General features: G+C 35.8%; 1 long non-coding RNA gene across 1 annotated transcript; it reads left to right on the top strand.

Annotated features, from left to right (window-relative positions):
- Positions 1 to 21: 21 nt before the first annotated feature.
- On the top strand, positions 22 to 9,756 carry LOC111333497 (uncharacterized). The gene is made up of 2 exons (XR_015993675.1): positions 22 to 5,115; positions 5,756 to 9,756. It is a non-coding gene; the product is annotated as an uncharacterized LOC111333497 (long non-coding RNA).
- The last annotated feature ends 7,594 nt before the right edge of the window (positions 9,757 to 17,350 follow it).

Below are 17,350 nucleotides of genomic sequence, written 5' to 3'. Positions count from 1 at the left end.
AGCCTCAATGCCCCACCTCCTGGGCCCATTTCTCTGATGAGTGTGATCGCCTAAAGAAAGTTTTCGCACTGCTTAAATACCCGGAACGCCTGGTAAATTCTACCATTAACACCTTCTTACAATCAAGAATTGTTGGTAAGCAGCCCACACAGACGCCCAAAGAACCAATATCCATTGTTCGTGTGGTCATACCTTTCAAAGATCAGGAATCAGCAAATTATGTTAAGAGAGAGCTCAAGGATCTTAGCATGAAGGTGCAGACAACTGTCCAGCCAGTATTTGTTAGCCGCAAAGTTGGCCAAGATCTTAAAGTACGAGAAATCAAGCCACAGATCGTGAACCAACAACGCGTCGTTTATCAATTTCAATGTGACCTGTGTGATGCGGGTTATGTGGGCTATACACGCGGACACTTACACACACGCGTGGATGGACATAAACGAAAGGCATCTCCAATATATAAATACTACCACGAACGGCACAGCGAAGTCCCGAAAGACCTACTGAAACGTTTTAGCATTCTGAAAAAGTGTAGTAACAAGTTCGATTGTTTGGTGAACGAAATGCTTTTCATCAGAGACCTAAAACCCACTCTGAACGTGCAAAGCGATTCAATTCGCGCAAAAGTATTTGTTTAATTAGCTCCTAACATATTTATGCTAATTTAGTGTTACACCTTGCCACAAACTTTGTAATTTTTTATTTCTCCTTGACAATGGCGTCATGATGACACCGAAACGTCGGTTTTTATCGTTGGTTTTTGCCAGTCTTTGCATTTCCAAATCTTTATTGATAACAGTCATATTTAACCCTTTAAACCCTCAATGATCAGCTTCTACTTTCTCCTCATAGTCATACTGCTGAATCATTCATTAAGCTCATGAGAATATGGGAAATGATTGCCAAACTGAGAAGCTTTGATTGTTAAACAAATTCTCCTTGTCAGTATTGAAGGAAATGTATAGAGAACAATATGGAGAATATGGACTCTCATAATAGGGTGTCAAGGGTTAATGTTCTAAATTATGAGAAAGAAATGTTTAATATATAGATTTAGCCAAGCCTAAAAGTGGAGTTCCCAAGTTCGTAATATTAATGATAACATAAAAGATGTGCATTTGCCAAGACTTGCCTGAAACACCCCTCCCTTCGTTTTGATAGTCTCCTCTACCCTACCTGTGCAATCTGAATGCAGGTATGTATGTACGCTCAGTTAGTCACGTGACAACCAAACCAAAAGAGGTTGACCATATTCCATGGGTATGGGACTCTGCCCCACATGCTTGAAGTGCGTGTGGGAGCCCCGCTAATATTTTAATTGCCTTTACCCTTGAACTTCCAGAAGTGATTGACGTGTAACTTCTCCCTAAAATATTCATACATTATCTAGTGAAAAGGTAATGAGAATACTCAAAATTATCAAGTGGATGTTGTAATCTTAATCTGACACAAAGTTCTTACAAGAAATGTGTAGCAGCTAGAGGGGAGGATTTTAGAATATCACTTCATGATGCTCTTGACATTGTGAAAGTTTCCTTTTCATTAGTATTCTTTCAATACTTAGTTATCAAAAAGACACAAATAGTTCTTTTTCATCACAATGTTTTCCTGTCATTGCAACCAAGAAAATATTCATTTATAACAACTCTAAATTAATTTCTTTTGATTTATGTGACTTTCGCAAAAATTGCCATGAAAATTTTGGAACGATTAGGAAAGGGCAAATCAAATATGTAATCGGCCATACAAGTTAAAATTCTTGTCAGTTGAGTTTTGTTGAATCAAAACCAAAGTCATGGTAAGTAGTACAGCCAATAAGAACATAGGAAAAGATCGTGAGGAGCCAATCAGAATAAAGGATGATAATAGAAGGAGCCAATCAGAAGTCAAAGCAAAAGAAAGCAAGTAAACCTCTTGGGGCACGGAACCAGGCAGGTAAAAAGTCACATTTTGATTTAATTCTGGATCTGATTGGTTGGGAAAGTGGTGTAAGTTTTCTGGACCAATCACAAAACTTTTGACACTCAATTGAAAACTGCTCCACAGATGCTACATGTGTTGGAAGGTTAAAAAATCAAGCTTGATAAAAACTGCGTTCTCACTTAGTATTGTAAACAAAATTGGATTCAGTTTCATGTTATACATAGCACTGGATTTTTCCATTTGATCAAGGAATATACATTTCTTTAAAAGAAAATGCTATGTTTGCTTGTTTCAAGTGAATAATTGGCAATAAAAGCAGTATTTATTGTTTCCATTTCATTTTGTAATTTTAACCTTCTTTCAGTTAGAGCTCAAAAGCACTCCATCAGGAATTAATATGTGAAAAAACTCTATAGGCAAACCACAGTGTTAGCAGATCAATAGGGAACGCTTTGGGAACTTTATGTCTTAACCAATTTAAGGACATACTACTTGGACACACTCTAGTCACTTGAGGAAATTTTATGCATCAATTCTTAAAGAGGGGGCCACAGTTTGTATACAGTTTTGGAACTGTTTGAGAATGTACTTAAAAAAACCTTTGTGTCTATTTTTCAAGAACAGAAATACTGTGCACTCTGGACCAGTGCTATCTCAGTATAAATGAAAAAAAAAACAGCTACCAGCACAGTAAAGCAGGAATATGCATATTCTCCATACTGTTATCAATACATCTCCCAAGGTGCTGATAAAGAGAATTTGTTTAACAATCAAGTGCTTGTAGTTGATGATGATTTACTTTATTCTCCTGACCTTAATGTTTGATTCAGGGGTGGTAATATAAGGAGAAATTGGATGCCAATCACTCTCAGGGTTTAAGGGTTGAGAATTGCCGGGGTAACCTGGAATGGACCAACATTACCTCAGTCGCTTTATGCTGAAGTCACAGAAAACCCAGCCAAACGGGTTAAAGATGAAGTCACAGGAAACCCACCCAAACGGTTTGACTGTTTGACGTAAAGGAAATGTATGGAACTTCTAGAAGCTTCATGTTATCGAAACAAACAGGGATGGATATTCTCAATTATCATCAAAATGAACAGACTTTTACCTGGAATGTGGTATTTTTCATCTCTATGGCCGAAGACATGACAGCGTATTTTAGCGATTTTGAAGGAAGGGGGGGCATTTAATGGCAGGGGTCTATTGGAAACCGCAAAACCGTTGAAAAATCATCCAAAACCGTAAAAAATTCGATCAAAACCGAAAACCGCATGCAAAACCGTCTAAACTAATTAATTTTCACATCCCAGTTATCAATCCCCTAATAGATCCGATACAGTGGTGTCAAATGGAGCTTACAGAGGTTTCGCGGAATCAGAGACGGCGCATTATTGGCGCCCAGGCCCCGGCTGTTCGAAGGTTGGATAACCCTATTTAGTGTATAAATCCCTATCCGGTAGATAGTGCATTACGTTTTGCAATTACTTATCCTGTGGATAGCGATTTATCTGTTGGATAGCGTTATCCGTTCTTTATACAACTGGGCCCAGATCGAAGAGAAACGGGAACCCCACCCAAAAAGGAAAAACCAAATACCACATCGAATACTAAATCCAAAAACCCGTTAGTTTTTTGGATGAAAACCGAAAACCAAATGCACAAAACGGAAAATGAAACGATGATTACCCAAGTTGTATTTTAAGACAAGCAGTTGTCACTGTAACACAGGTTCATGTAAATAGGCAATTGTTTTTTTTTTCGCAAATGGCAAAATGTACTGAATTACAGTGAGAATTGACGGAAAAGTAATTTGTGACTCATGTGTGCCTTAGATTAGATTGATTTGTACCTTCATGACGGTTTCTAGCAGATTGAAGTTTTATGTGTTTGCTTTGGTGGACATTGAGCGAGAATTGATTGATCCACAGGAGGATGAATTTGACAAGTTTATATTGAATGAATTAATTTGACAAAACAATGTAGATATAAACTGTATGACCTAACCACTCAAACAATTAAGATATAAAATTTCCCTTCTCTCTCAGCTTGTTGCTAAGTGGTCTGAGAAATAACAGTTTTGCTCACCGTACGTTCGGCCTCGATGCAATTCTGAGCCATAGCTGAGTTCTCCTATCATTTTCCTTTTTCCTTCTCTCTTCTTTTCTTTGATTCTACATTATAAAGGTGCTGACATTGAGAAAGTATTGAACAATCAAGAGCTTCTTTAGTTGGTGATCATTTCCTCTATTCTCGTGAATGACCTAATGTGTAATTCAGGTGTAATATTGTAAAGAGAAATTAGATGCTAGTCACTCTTTAAGGGTCAAAGGGTCAGTGAGAGAGAGTATTGTTTAAAAATGTCGCAAAAATCCATCCCTTCGTTCTTCCCTATTTTCAACCAAATCTGCTTTATTGTGAAACTGGGAACAGAGAGCAATGTGCTATGAAGAGAGCGAAAATTATGGTGAAAATTTCTCAGCCGATTTCAGAAAATATATAGGCCTGCAACGCATGAAATTTTTTTTTCTATACCTTTTCATTTCAATAAGTTATCCTTTTATTCCGGAAAGGAAAGAGTTCGACAAAAAAATTTGGGTTAGATGTTTTCTCTCTTCATAAGGGCAGAGGGCCTCTTTCTTGTAAAAAATTTTCCCGTTCTTGTTTTGATTTATCTCCTAGCTTTACCCCTTTCTTTTCACACCCAACTCATTTTAAGAGCAACTTTTCAAGTATAGCGATAAGAGGAAAAAAAAATCCTTCTATTAACATTACCTTTGAAGCCTTTTTATTCATTAATACTTTGCAATAATACTTTGCAACTTTTTTCACTTGTAATATTTATATTACGATCATGACAAAACTGAAGCTACGGTACGTTTTTGGAGGCTTTTCAATATGCAAATCACTATCTGCGTTGCTTTTTTCTGATTGGCTAGCTACTTAAAAATGTGCCTCAAATCGTGCTAACGCCAACATCAATGATGTAATCATTAGTGATTGCTTGGCTTTTTTTTTTTCTGATCCATATTCATGAAAAACTGTAGAATTAACAGCAAAACAAACCAGTCCTCGAAGCGTGAAGACGTAAGCTAGACGAACATGATGAAGTTTTGAAGAAGAACGAACTTGGAAGTAATACGAAGAAACGTTAACGAAAGGAAAGGAAGTGTTTTCTCTACTTTAACAAAGGTAAATACTGAACTTTTATGGGAAAATAGGAGAGTTTAGCCTCAGAATTTTGCCTTTGCGAGTAGCTATGTTGCGCGAGTTGTCGTGTTCGGATGTAGGTCGCTAAAACTCGACTCGATTCGAAATCCAGAAAAATTTTATTTATGTACTTCAGCCACAGAATTTTTAGCGACTGACTTTAACTGAAAATATGGAAAATTAAAAACTAGAAAGGAAAACTTAGTTCTTGATCTTTGACACGGCCACGTGCATACCTTAATTCTTTTCTTATGGCTTTGGGGACTTCATTAAAGAATTTTGAAGAGTTTTTCAAAAGTTTCTTCACTTCACTTGTAGAATTTTGCATTGTGGCAAAAAAAATGACAAAATAACTTGTACAAACTTGCTTTACTCGCATATGTATTGAAAACTGGAAAGAGTACCATATAACCCCATACATTAATTATGCATTCCACTTTTTTGTCTTTCACGACAAAACTTTAAAAACAAAGTCTACTAGTCTGAATGCATAATTAATGTATGGGGCTATATAGTACTCTTGCCTTGTAAACTTAGTTAATTACAGAATAAGTAAATCACAAGTTGGTTTACCCAAAGTTAGACTCTTACTCATCGGCGAAATGTTATATTCGTGTTTTAGGCCGGAAAACTTCTTGAAGAGGACAAAGATGGAGAAATGTCCAATCAAAAGGACAGCTGGAACTACTGGAATTACCAGAAGATTCGACAAAGATAAGAACTTTACATTATTCAATTTTTTTTTGTAAAACGGTGACTGAACAAATGTCGAAAATTTTCCAAGAAGTTCACTCTTTATTGTATCGGGTCACACTTGTGAATTATCCGCATTGCCAAAAAAAATACCTCAGTTTGTGGACAGGATAGAGGAAATAGTTTTACGAGGTACTTATTGTTTTGCAGATCAACATGCATTCTCAGCGATTATAAATCAAACAATTCACGCTAAAAATACTGAATTTGTCGTTCTTCAGACGAAAGAAAAGACAAGGTTTAGATTTTAATCTATGACCTCGTTTGTTTGGTCTAAAGTACAAGATGCGAAGCATTTAGATAAATTATTTTTGGTATGTTTCGGATGGTAATTACTAAATGAAAAACAACAACGAGCTTGTGATATTATTTGGACCGAGTTGTTTGGTATGGAATTTATAAATGCAAAGCAATTCAGTACCTCAAGTCGCCATTCAATTTACGTAGCTATCATTACTGCATATTATGGCCGCAAAGGGTGTAATTAAGGTGGAAATACTGGTCAATTAAGACAATAGAACACTTTTCATGGAGTTTTCCTTTCATGTGAGAGAAGGATCAATAGGTTACGACCTAAAAAACCTCGAGTAGAAAAATATGTTTGCATTGACTGGAGAAGTCACTTTGTTACAAGTATACTCACGGTGTTAGTGGAGAAGATAGATGACGAAAATGTCGATTTTCCGTTTGGGTTCTTTTGACCACAAAGGAAATCTTTAAGCACATAGGACTGATGCATCGGTCGCAGTTGACCGTGCCGCCTTAATTACTTCGATTTGCTCTGGCCATTAAGTAGATAATGTATAACCGAAAAGAGAACAGTGGCTTTTTGCATTTGATTCCTATTGGCTTGTTTTGAGATGCCGACGGTTAAGCTTTCTAGCAAAATAATTACCCAAAACTTAAGGAGCGCTGACAAAATACGTGAAGGAAATTCTCACCAAATTAAGGAAACAACTGAAACGAACAGAATCTTGACTTCTATTTTGGTGACAATATCATTCACGAGGGACTCTTGTACATGGGCCTATCCCATAATACTCGCAATGCGTTAATAATTACGTAATGACATTAGTGACACTGTTACGTGATATGAAACTAGACTTTTTGATGTCTGCTTGCCACCATGTTAACAACTATCGGCTTATAACGAACAACGTAGCGAAACATTTCATTGACTATACGATTAAACAGAACCCAGCGACATATATAATTCTGCCAACTTATCAAACTGACCTGACAAACGATGCTGGAGTATTACAGCCAATGACGCATAGGCAAAACGGACCAATCACATTTCTCAAACCAGACTTGGCATTGCACAGACAGAAAACTCTTCGCGTGATGCCGTAATGATGAGCTTCGCTCATCTTCTTAGCCTACGGACTTTGGAAAGCTGGTCACAGAACTGAACATGATCGACTGGCCATACATTTCCGTATGAAACGCTGATCTAACAAAAACCTTCAATGACTGACTTCTAAAAACCTGATTGATCAGCATAAAATAATCTTGCATCAACATACGTCATCAATGAAAACCGTCGACTTCACTTGTAGACCTACGTACGACATAACATCGAGGGTTTCAAGACAGTAAGATCCACCTTCACAGACGGGTCAATATCGACTCTAACTGATTAGTCACTGACCGAAAACGTTTCAGTTCGCTTTTAGATGAAATCAGTCAGATTTTCGAATCGTAAATCGCCGGCAACAAGAAATTTTTACTTTTTGCCATTGTTCTCTTGTCCGTTATAGTTGATTAGAAACCATAGTGTCTGGTTCAGAAAAAAATCAAAATGCAACGATTTTTATAAAACTTCGGCAGGTTGTGCATATCAGCTGCTATCACAAAAGTCAGCAAATCAAAAGAGTGAACCAAAGGAATGTGTAAGAAAAATTTTTAATACGGAAAGAATTGAGAGGCTGGAAATATCTTCAACTTGCAATTTATCATCTTGACGAAAGTCAGAATTCATGACCTATTGGAATGGGAGCTGACAAAAATACACAACGATGACAAACAAAAATCGCAAATTATGTCGTCGTGATTTTTTTGTCACATTTTTGTTTTCCGCAGCCTGTCTTGCTTTCTTGAAAAACTTTGTTTTTAAAGGAGAATAAACTCGGTTATTAATTTTTTTCTTGAACCAGACACAGTGGTTTATCTAACTTTGTAATAAACTAAGAGAGGAAAAAAATTTTGCGCCAGCATTTATTGTAACATAGGACAGAAAAGACGCGTATCAAATTTTTTTGACTTTAAGAAAATATTTTAGTTGAATGGCTCAACAGCAAATTATATACACTCAAAATTCTTCACGCAACGAAAATTTAACATTTATTTCTAGCAATCGAATTGTGATTGTCAGGCTAAGAAAAACAACTCACTTCTGTTGCTTGTTTTGGACAAAACCTCGACAGAGTGGAATAAAAGAATCGGTTCCACAAGGAACTGTTTAGAAACCGCAAATAGATTTCTCTCACAAAATGTTCTTTCAGGAGACATTGAGCCAAGTGATTGAATTATTTTCTTGCCAGTAAAAGAAACTCACTGCTTGCTCGTGTCTTCGAACAAACTGACAACAGAACAGAATAAGAGAAGGTAGTCATTAGAAGAAAAGACTAAAAATTATTCATTCCAGAAATTTTTGGTAGACATCGAGATAGCAATTGAATTGTTATTGTCTCACCAAGAAGAAAAAAACATGATAAAACTTGGTAGTGTCTTTGACCTGATGGTCAGTCTAATGACAAATTGCTTTTAAAAGCATCATTTGAAATGAAGCAATTATTTAGGTTTGATAAATTCTAACCAGGTGAACATTTTATCGCAAAAAAATCCGATAAAATTAAGGAAAGTTATTTTAAAGTTTCGAAGTTTCTTTGCGCTTTTAATTTTTATTTGTCCTGTGTTGCAAACAGTAGCTGGCAGCAAAAAATCGTTTTATTTCTCTCGGAAGCAACATGAAAAGTTAGAAGCCGAGAGAGTTAAAGTTGAAATTGGAAAACAAATCATGGAAACGTGAAAAGGGATGTATTTTTCAAAAAGTTTAATCGAAAAGGCTTTATCCTCTTCGTGTTGCTTCTCTATATTTTGTGTTAAAAATTTTTCCTCGTGCATAAAATTGAAAGTTCAACCCGAAATTTTATATTACAAGGGAAAATTTCCTATTTTCACCCAGTTCTTTTTTTGTACGAGGCAATATTCGTATAAATTTGGCGGGAAAGCAAAAGTACCTCTTTAAATTTTTGGCGAAAAAGTTGCCAGGGAAAAAACTCTGTGCAAATTGGTCCAGATTTTCCCGCCAAAAGTCTTAGTATATACGAGTACATTTTCTTACACACCGTTTTGATTAATTAGTCGAAATTCAATTAACTACGTAAGACACTTTGAGTCAAATTAAACTTAATTGTTTGTTGGCTTGCTTTGTGAGACAATAAAAGATCAAAGAACAGTCTTGACAAGTAAATAAGTAGCTTTTATTAGTAAAAATATTACACCTGAAAATAAGAAAAAAAAAATTGGCGCACGCGTATTCTGAGCGCCCGTATTTTTCTAAGTCTTTTGGCGGGAAAATTGAGCAATTTCAAACAGATGTTATAGAGAAGCGATTTTTAAAACAGCTGGCGTATGCGTCTTTGAAGCGCCCGCAAGTTTTTTTTTTGGCGGGAAACTCTAAATTTTTAATTGCCCCGCTACATAAACTGTTCAAAATTTCATTCAAATTGTGAAATTAATTGTGACATTTGGCTTCAAGTCCGAGTTTATGGAAAATGTATCTAATTCTATGACTCGCTGGATGCTTGAGAAATTGCGCTACAACTGTTATGTACCTCCCAAATAAAAATCCTGCTTTTGGCTGGATGCTTGCTTAGTCTTCTTTATTTGATTCGTGCGTGAAGAATCAGAGATATTGACTGGACAATCTGCAAGAAATTAAAAAACCCATAAATCAGTAAACGTAAAAGATCATAAACCAACGTTATATATCTTTTTCTGTGTTATACTGGTATCAATCTGTCTATCCTTGCTACAGAAGAAGTGGATGTTACCTGGAATTACGGGTGAATCAAACACGATCACCGATGAATATCCTTTAAAACTGTAGACGACAGAAACTTCACTACTTTTCTATGTCTTGTCTAGGACCTTGTAAGGCCGGGATTGAGCCATTTAATTCCCCGCTAACAATTCTTAATCAAGCTATTTTGAGCAATTATTTTTACTTCCCGCCTGTAATTCCTTCAGTTTCTGCAAGTTTTTATTATATTCTTTTTCGTTTGCCGAGTCTGTATTCATCTTTAAAGCGATGGACTATTGTGCTCTTGGTCACATTCTCGGCAGCAAGGTAAAAAAATTAAAAAACAATTCCTCCATTTTCGACAGCTTCATTTTGCGCCGAATTAGGACAAATGTAAATTGTGATGCGTAAAAAAATGATAGATGCAGTATTTGAATACTAATAAAAAGAGAGAATTCTCAAGAGACGTTTTTCTATCACGAAAGGCTGCAAATTGTTGGAGCTAATAATTATTTATAATTTCATTATAAGCGTATTCTATCAAAGATTTCGGACCTTGCAGTGGGAAAATCTGAACGATTCTCAATCAAGAATTCCCTTATTTGATAAACTTGTTAAAATTATTTGATTTACTAGCTGACTTTTTTTTTTTTTTTTAAGATAAAACCACCTTTCTTTGATGTCATACTACTAAAACGAAATGCAAGAAGAAATTATATCCGATTCCCGAAATTTAGATGAAGGAGTAAGGGAAGAGTTTACAATGTCTTAGTTTTGATGAATAAGTGCAAGAGTTACAACAAACCAAATCGTTTTCAACTGCTTGTTATGAAAGTATATTTAAGATGTCCCCTTTTTCAGGATGGACATTTTTCGAGAGTTTGATTTTTAAAATATATGGGACGGAAAAGAAGATAGAAAAGCTCAAAATAAATTAAACCGACATTCAAAATTAAATCCTACATCAAATGATTTGTGCACTGAAATAATACCATAAATGGATTTGTATCAAATGGTTTTACGAAGGTCGTTTGCCACAAGTACATCTTAGGCTCCATGTTCCTTTAATAAGAAAAACCTTTCTTTTGGTATGATTTCTGAGAACAATTTCAGAAATATGTATCTTTGGACTGAAGAGCTTAAAAACATAACATCAAGCACCAATATTTTTCTTGAATTATGCAACAAAGGCCCATGTCAGTCGATGATCAACTCTAGAGGAAATGTTAAGAGTATTTATTTTTTAGAAAAACTCCCTACAACAGTTCTATTTCCTTATTTTCTTTTTCTTTTTTCAGGTTGAGTGGTTTATTTTTCAGCGGAAATTAGAGCAAAAAGCTCAGATAATTTTTATCAAGGTTTAAATTTATATCCCACAGCACTGATATCATGAATTGATCTGGAACAAATGGTTTGGCAATGATCATAGACACTAAGGTTCCATTTGTCAAAAACCTTCCTGGGGTTTGAAAATGAATTCAGAAAAACACATCTTTGGAACTTGCCCTTTTAATTGTCTTTTTTTTTGAAAGAGCTAAAGCATTTACAATAACATCAAGCTCAAGGATTTTTCTTCAAATTAGTAACATGAGCCTGTATCAGTTGATCACCGTGAACTCAAGAAAAGTTCTTTTAGAATTTTTTTTTTTTGGAATTGAAGGAAATGTGAAAATTTGTGGAGCAAACCGAATTTGTACTCAACTTCAAGAGGTCTGAGCTTTAAAGTTTTTTCCTAATTTAAATTGAAAGGGTTATAAGACCATTAAGTGTTTAGGGGTCTTATAAAAAGTTTTAAAAAATTAAGAAATACCAATATTTTTTATAACATAACCAAAGTAAAACGCGCGCTCTGATTGGTCAATTTAGCGTCCCCCATTTGCCCATGGGTGTACGCTGCTGACGTGAGCAAATGCAAAGACTATTTTTCCGCGCGCGCTTGTTTTTTCTGGTCGCGTAAGATTTGTTAAATAAAAGAGAACTATTTAGATACAATGTGTCAATGTTATGTTATAAAACAAATGGTAAACACCACAGCGTACACTATTGAGTTATGGATGCACTTGGGAGGTTTGCTAGGCACTCAAGAAGCTAGAGTCGCTCTCGGCTATCGCCTCGAGCGACTCTTACGCTTCTTTCGTGCTTAGCAACCTCCCGCGTGCATCCATAACTCAATAGTGTACGCTGTGGTGTTTACCATTTGTTAATTAGCGAACAATTTATAATTTTTCTTAGCATTGAGAATTAAAACATTTGACAACTGGCCTCCATGGTATTCTTGAAATAGTACAACAGTTGTAATGTTGAAGAAAGGAAAATACCAGAGCATAACACTGAATTTTATAGCTTCTGGAACAAAGACGTGACAATTAGGCTCCAATGAACCAGCTGTGCACGCATAAAACGGTACAACAACACAAACTTATGAAGGTAGATCCTGGACAAAATGTTCGATTCGTCGTTTCGTTATGTCGAGTCGTTATTTTCCGAGTTCGACTCGTCGAACTTTCAGTTCGTTTCGTCGTATTGTCAGTTCGATTCGTCGGCTGGCCTCTTCGACTCGTCGTTTTACGAGTCCGACTCGTCATCGACCACATCGGTTCGTTGTTTCGTCATGGCGTTTCGTCGTTTCGTTATGTCGTTTCGTCGTTTCGTTATGTCGTTTCGACTTGTCCACTCAACCGGAGCTATAATTCAACTTAAATTACATGAAGAGTTACTTTATTTCATACACTCTTACATGAATCATTAATGTGGCATCTATAATTTGCCCTCTGCCGAAGGAAATAGATCTTTAGAATAGCTACTTATTCTGCAGAAGCGTCCGAGTTATTTAGAAAAACGTGTTTTCAGCTAAAAGTTAATGAGTCACTTGGGCGAGCACCCTGGAGTAATTATCGCGGGAGTCTATCTTTTTGTGGAGGGTAGGAGGATCAAGGGTTTCTTGTTGAGGGTCGAGGGTAACTTTTTTCCCCTTTTTTAAAATTAATTAGAAAAAATTAAACCAAATTTGACTAAAATAATTGAAAATGATTGAAAAAAAAAAACTAATTTTTAAAGATACAGAGTACAAGTGGACCCATTTACTTTTACCCCAGAGTGCAAAGGAACCCTTTTCTGTTCCTTAGTAAGGTCTAACCATGAATACTACTCTGAGATATGGTCCCCATATTCGCGTAAGAACACTGATAAGCTTGAAGGAGTGCAGAGACGCGCCACTAAATTTATTCTGAAAACTAAGGATAGCTATGCAGCTCGTCTTGAGAAGCTAAATCTATTATCTTTGGAAGACAGAGAAGAGTTTTAATTGACATAACTTTCTTTTTTAAGGCACTGAAAGGGTTTGTTGACATTGATGTTTCACCTTTTGTGGATTATTACTCTAGTTTAGGTTATTGTTCCTTGAAACATTATGATCATCTGACGTTAAAAAAAAAATATGCAAGGGCTAATTCCCTTAAATATTCCTATTTCCATCGAATAGTAGTTTCTTGGAATATGTTGCCTGTTGACATTCGCACTACAAATCTTACTGGGAATTTTAAATTTAATGTGAAGAAATTTGTTGTGGGTAAATCATGATTTTATTTGTCTTTATTATAACATAGTATCTCATTCGTACTATATGTATTGAATTGGGTGATCTGCTGTTACATGGGGTCTGGGACTCTTTTGCAGATTCTCCTATGGCTTTTTTAAAAAAAAGGTTTTGGTTAATTAACTGTATCATACCAGCATTTGTGTATTTATGCCATTAAATTGTAATAAATAAAATAAATAAATAAATTAGCTCTTTTTATAGGTTGAAATCACTCCAAAAAGTAGCAGGTGGAGAAGGGGTGAGACAGTGAATAGCATGTGGCCAGTTCATTTTCAAAAACCTGATTACTTTTCAAAGAATTAAATTAAGAACCCACAGAAAGCTCATATTCGATCATAAATCTGGTTAAATTTCATGTGTTACTGTAACATCATAGAGCAAAGAAATGTGGTATATACACAGCTGAAAGCATGAACTGATTCTTAAATGACTTGGCTGACTCAACTTGGACACAGTCGAGTAATGAGAGTGTTGACATAATTTGACATCAAGTCACTGAAAGGCATGAAACATTTGCAAACCTTCAAAAGCAAAAAAAGACATACTTTGATTTTACTTATATGAATTAATCAAGTTTGAAAACATAACAGAGTGCCATTTGGCTTGAAACTCCCCTAATGCCAACCAAGGAGACCATATGAGAGATTTCCATTTGTAGTAGTAGTAGCAGTAGTAGTTGTAGTAGTAGTAGTAGTAGTAAAACTTTATTTCAACTTGGATTGAAGAATAGTGTACAAGCACTTCTCTGAGAAACAAATAGAGTGAAAAATATATGTACAATTAATGAAGAAAAAGAAAAAGAGAACAGATGTATATATGCTTGTAAAGCCTAGGCAGTTGTTTATAAAAAAACAAATTCCATAATTTGGGCGCAAGAAATTTGAAGGAGTTTTTCCCATAAGATGTAGTATTTATACACATGGTAACTGCAACCTGTTTATACCTCTAGGCCCATTAATGTTGGTTCTCGGTGTAAATAATGTTGCTACGTAGGCAGCTGCGGCTGCTCGAAATGACTTGTGAACTAAAATCAATATAAGAAAAAGTCTTTTCTTTCTCAAGTTGACAAGGTTTGGACTTTCCAAAAGCACCTCGTATGTACCGACTTTTTCACCAAGGATTATTAGTAAAACATGTTTATTAAGGAGTTCTAGTTTTTTCCCAATTCCTAGCACAGTGCTTTAGTAATGGAAGTGTAACATAATAAAAGCCTCAGTAAAGCCGTGCTTTAGTTGAGGGTCTAAATCTTTTAATTACTTGAATTAAAACGTAACATGTACTGCTAAAATTAGAATTGAGTGCTAATGTCGATTCTCTCCTACCGTGAAAAAAAGAAGATGATGAAAAGTAACCTCCCCATTCTATTCGCTGGACGATGAAGTGCTAACGCTCAAAACGTCGGAATCATGCATTATCATCCACTCGTTCAAACGGCAAAAACTACCATCAACTATCATCTCGAATTTAAATATGTCTAAAATTGTTCTCAAGGTACTGTTCCAGGAGTTCTCTGGGAAAATCTATGCTGGGACGACCCCTGCATCCTGTATACTTAAACAACCGCCTTTACAATGAGTTTTCACTGCCACCAAGAACAACAAACAAGCTCTTTGAAACAAACACTACAGCTGAGGAGGAATGTTAAATAACAAAGATGCACGAGCTAGAATATAGAAGACTCTGTCAAGGTGTGTTACTAGGCATCCAATTCCATTGTCACTTTCATGAAAACGATCATTCACTCGACCCATGGCGAATTCTATGCTGTGGCGTAAATCGCTGTTTAAAGGATCCATTTCCTTCGGCAGAGAGCAAATTATAGATACCATATTAATGATTCATGTAAGAGTGTATGGAATCAAGAAATTATTCATGTAATCTAGGTTGAATTATAGTTCCTGTTGAGAAGACAAGTCGAAACGACGAAACGACATAACGAACGACGAATCGACATAACGAAACGACGAAACGACATAACGAAACGACGAAACCACATAACGAAACGACGAAACGCTATGACGAAATGACGAAACGACGAACCGATGTGGTCGATGACGAGTCGGACTCGTAAAACGACGAGTCGAAGAGGCCAGCCGACGAATCGAACTGACAATACGACGAAACGAACTGAAAGTTCGACGAGTCGAACTCGGAAAACAACGACTCGACATAACGAAACGACGAAACACCATAACGAAACGACGAATCGAACATTTTGTCCAGGATCTACCTTCATACAAACTCGAACACGCGTACTTGTAATTATGAAATGGACTTTACAATCTTGAACGAACGTTGTACGGTTTCGAAAACTAAAAGGAAACAAAGGAAATTACAACTATAAATCATGTATTTTTTTTAACTCACAACGCCTCTCGGGATCTAGCTAATGGCTGCGTGACATCACGCTTAACGGTAGTAACACCAGCACTGAAGATAGTTCTGATTTTATAGATAAATCCTCTAATAGGATTTTATCAGGTTATTAAACTTATCAGACATGTAAAACAAAGAAAAGTACGAACAAATTTGGAAAAAATAGGTTTTGAAGCTTCCTAGTTTTTTTTTTCCTTGAGAACTAAGTCTAAAAATTAATCTCTTGAATGAAAAACTCTTGTACAAAGTTATCAGATAGTTAAACTCATCAGAACACTAAAGAAGAATCATGGAGAAATAAAAAAATCTGAGAAATATCAATGTTTGAAGCACGCTGAACTTGGCTTTTGGGTATCTTGCACCCATTTTGAAATCACTGGTGATCCTTTCAATCTGATTGGCTCTCATAGGCGCGATTTATTCACGAATCGCACCATTTTATGTTCCAAATCGGATCATTTTACTGGCCAAGGAGACAGCTTTACTAAAACACAATGACCAACCAGATTTCAAGGCTTGTTTAGAGGAAACAATCAAAAATGCAGGAAAATATAGGGCAACCCTCTCTAAAAAAAGTGTATTATTATTATTATTATTATTATTAAGAAAAAGGATTTTATGTCAAAACGTTTTGACAGTCACCTTTTTTCAAACAATTTAATGTTTAAATATCATAAGCATAAATAACTGTGTACAGTATGAAAATAAGTGTAGAAATAAAACAAAATAATTAAAGGAAAATAGAGATGATAATACGAATTTCTCGTCGTTACTTTAATGGTCACGTGGTTCAATAAGAAGTGTCATGGCGGCTGCCATTGAGGTTTTGTCTTGCTTTGTACCGTGTATAACATGCTACTTCGATCCTTTTCAAACGTAACCTCGAAATTTTACTTTCACCTTAAAAAGAAACATGAGTACTTTATCTCTATAAAATGCGTATTTATACGTAATTTACTTACCTTGAGAAAAGTCGTTACAAAATGCCGGACAGCAATCCTGAACGTCGACGTCTAATTCTGGTCTCCCAATTCATTCTGGCAACCTCGTGGGAACACACACCGACTTCAAATTAATTAAAAATATAAAGGTGAAATGATAAAGAAAGAATTGCGTGCTTCATAATCCCAGAGTAGCGAAAAAGGATGCTAAACTTTCTTGTGGTTCTAAGCCTTTTTCACGTGTAAGACTGACCGTAAATATGAATATTAATTTAATATGATCATTTGAAATTCAAATGAATTTTCCCACTTTAATAAGCGGACCGAACATTAGCGAACGAAAAACTCTTCGGTTCATTTTTGTTCAAATGTAAAACGATATGGGATCACTATTACCCTTAAACTTCCAAGATCTGATTGTTAATTCTCCCCTCTAGTTAGTTACGAGAATTTAGTGTTAAGCAAGATTACAACTTCTTCCTGACAAGTTTGAGTGTTCTCATTATCTAATAGTGACCAGTG

Source organism: Stylophora pistillata, chromosome 12 (assembly GCF_964205215.1).
Source record: "Stylophora pistillata chromosome 12, jaStyPist1.2, whole genome shotgun sequence".
NCBI lineage: Eukaryota > Metazoa > Cnidaria > Anthozoa > Scleractinia > Pocilloporidae > Stylophora > Stylophora pistillata.
The sequence above is the reverse complement of the archived record's forward strand: the minus strand, read 5'-3'. Positions and strand labels throughout refer to the sequence as shown.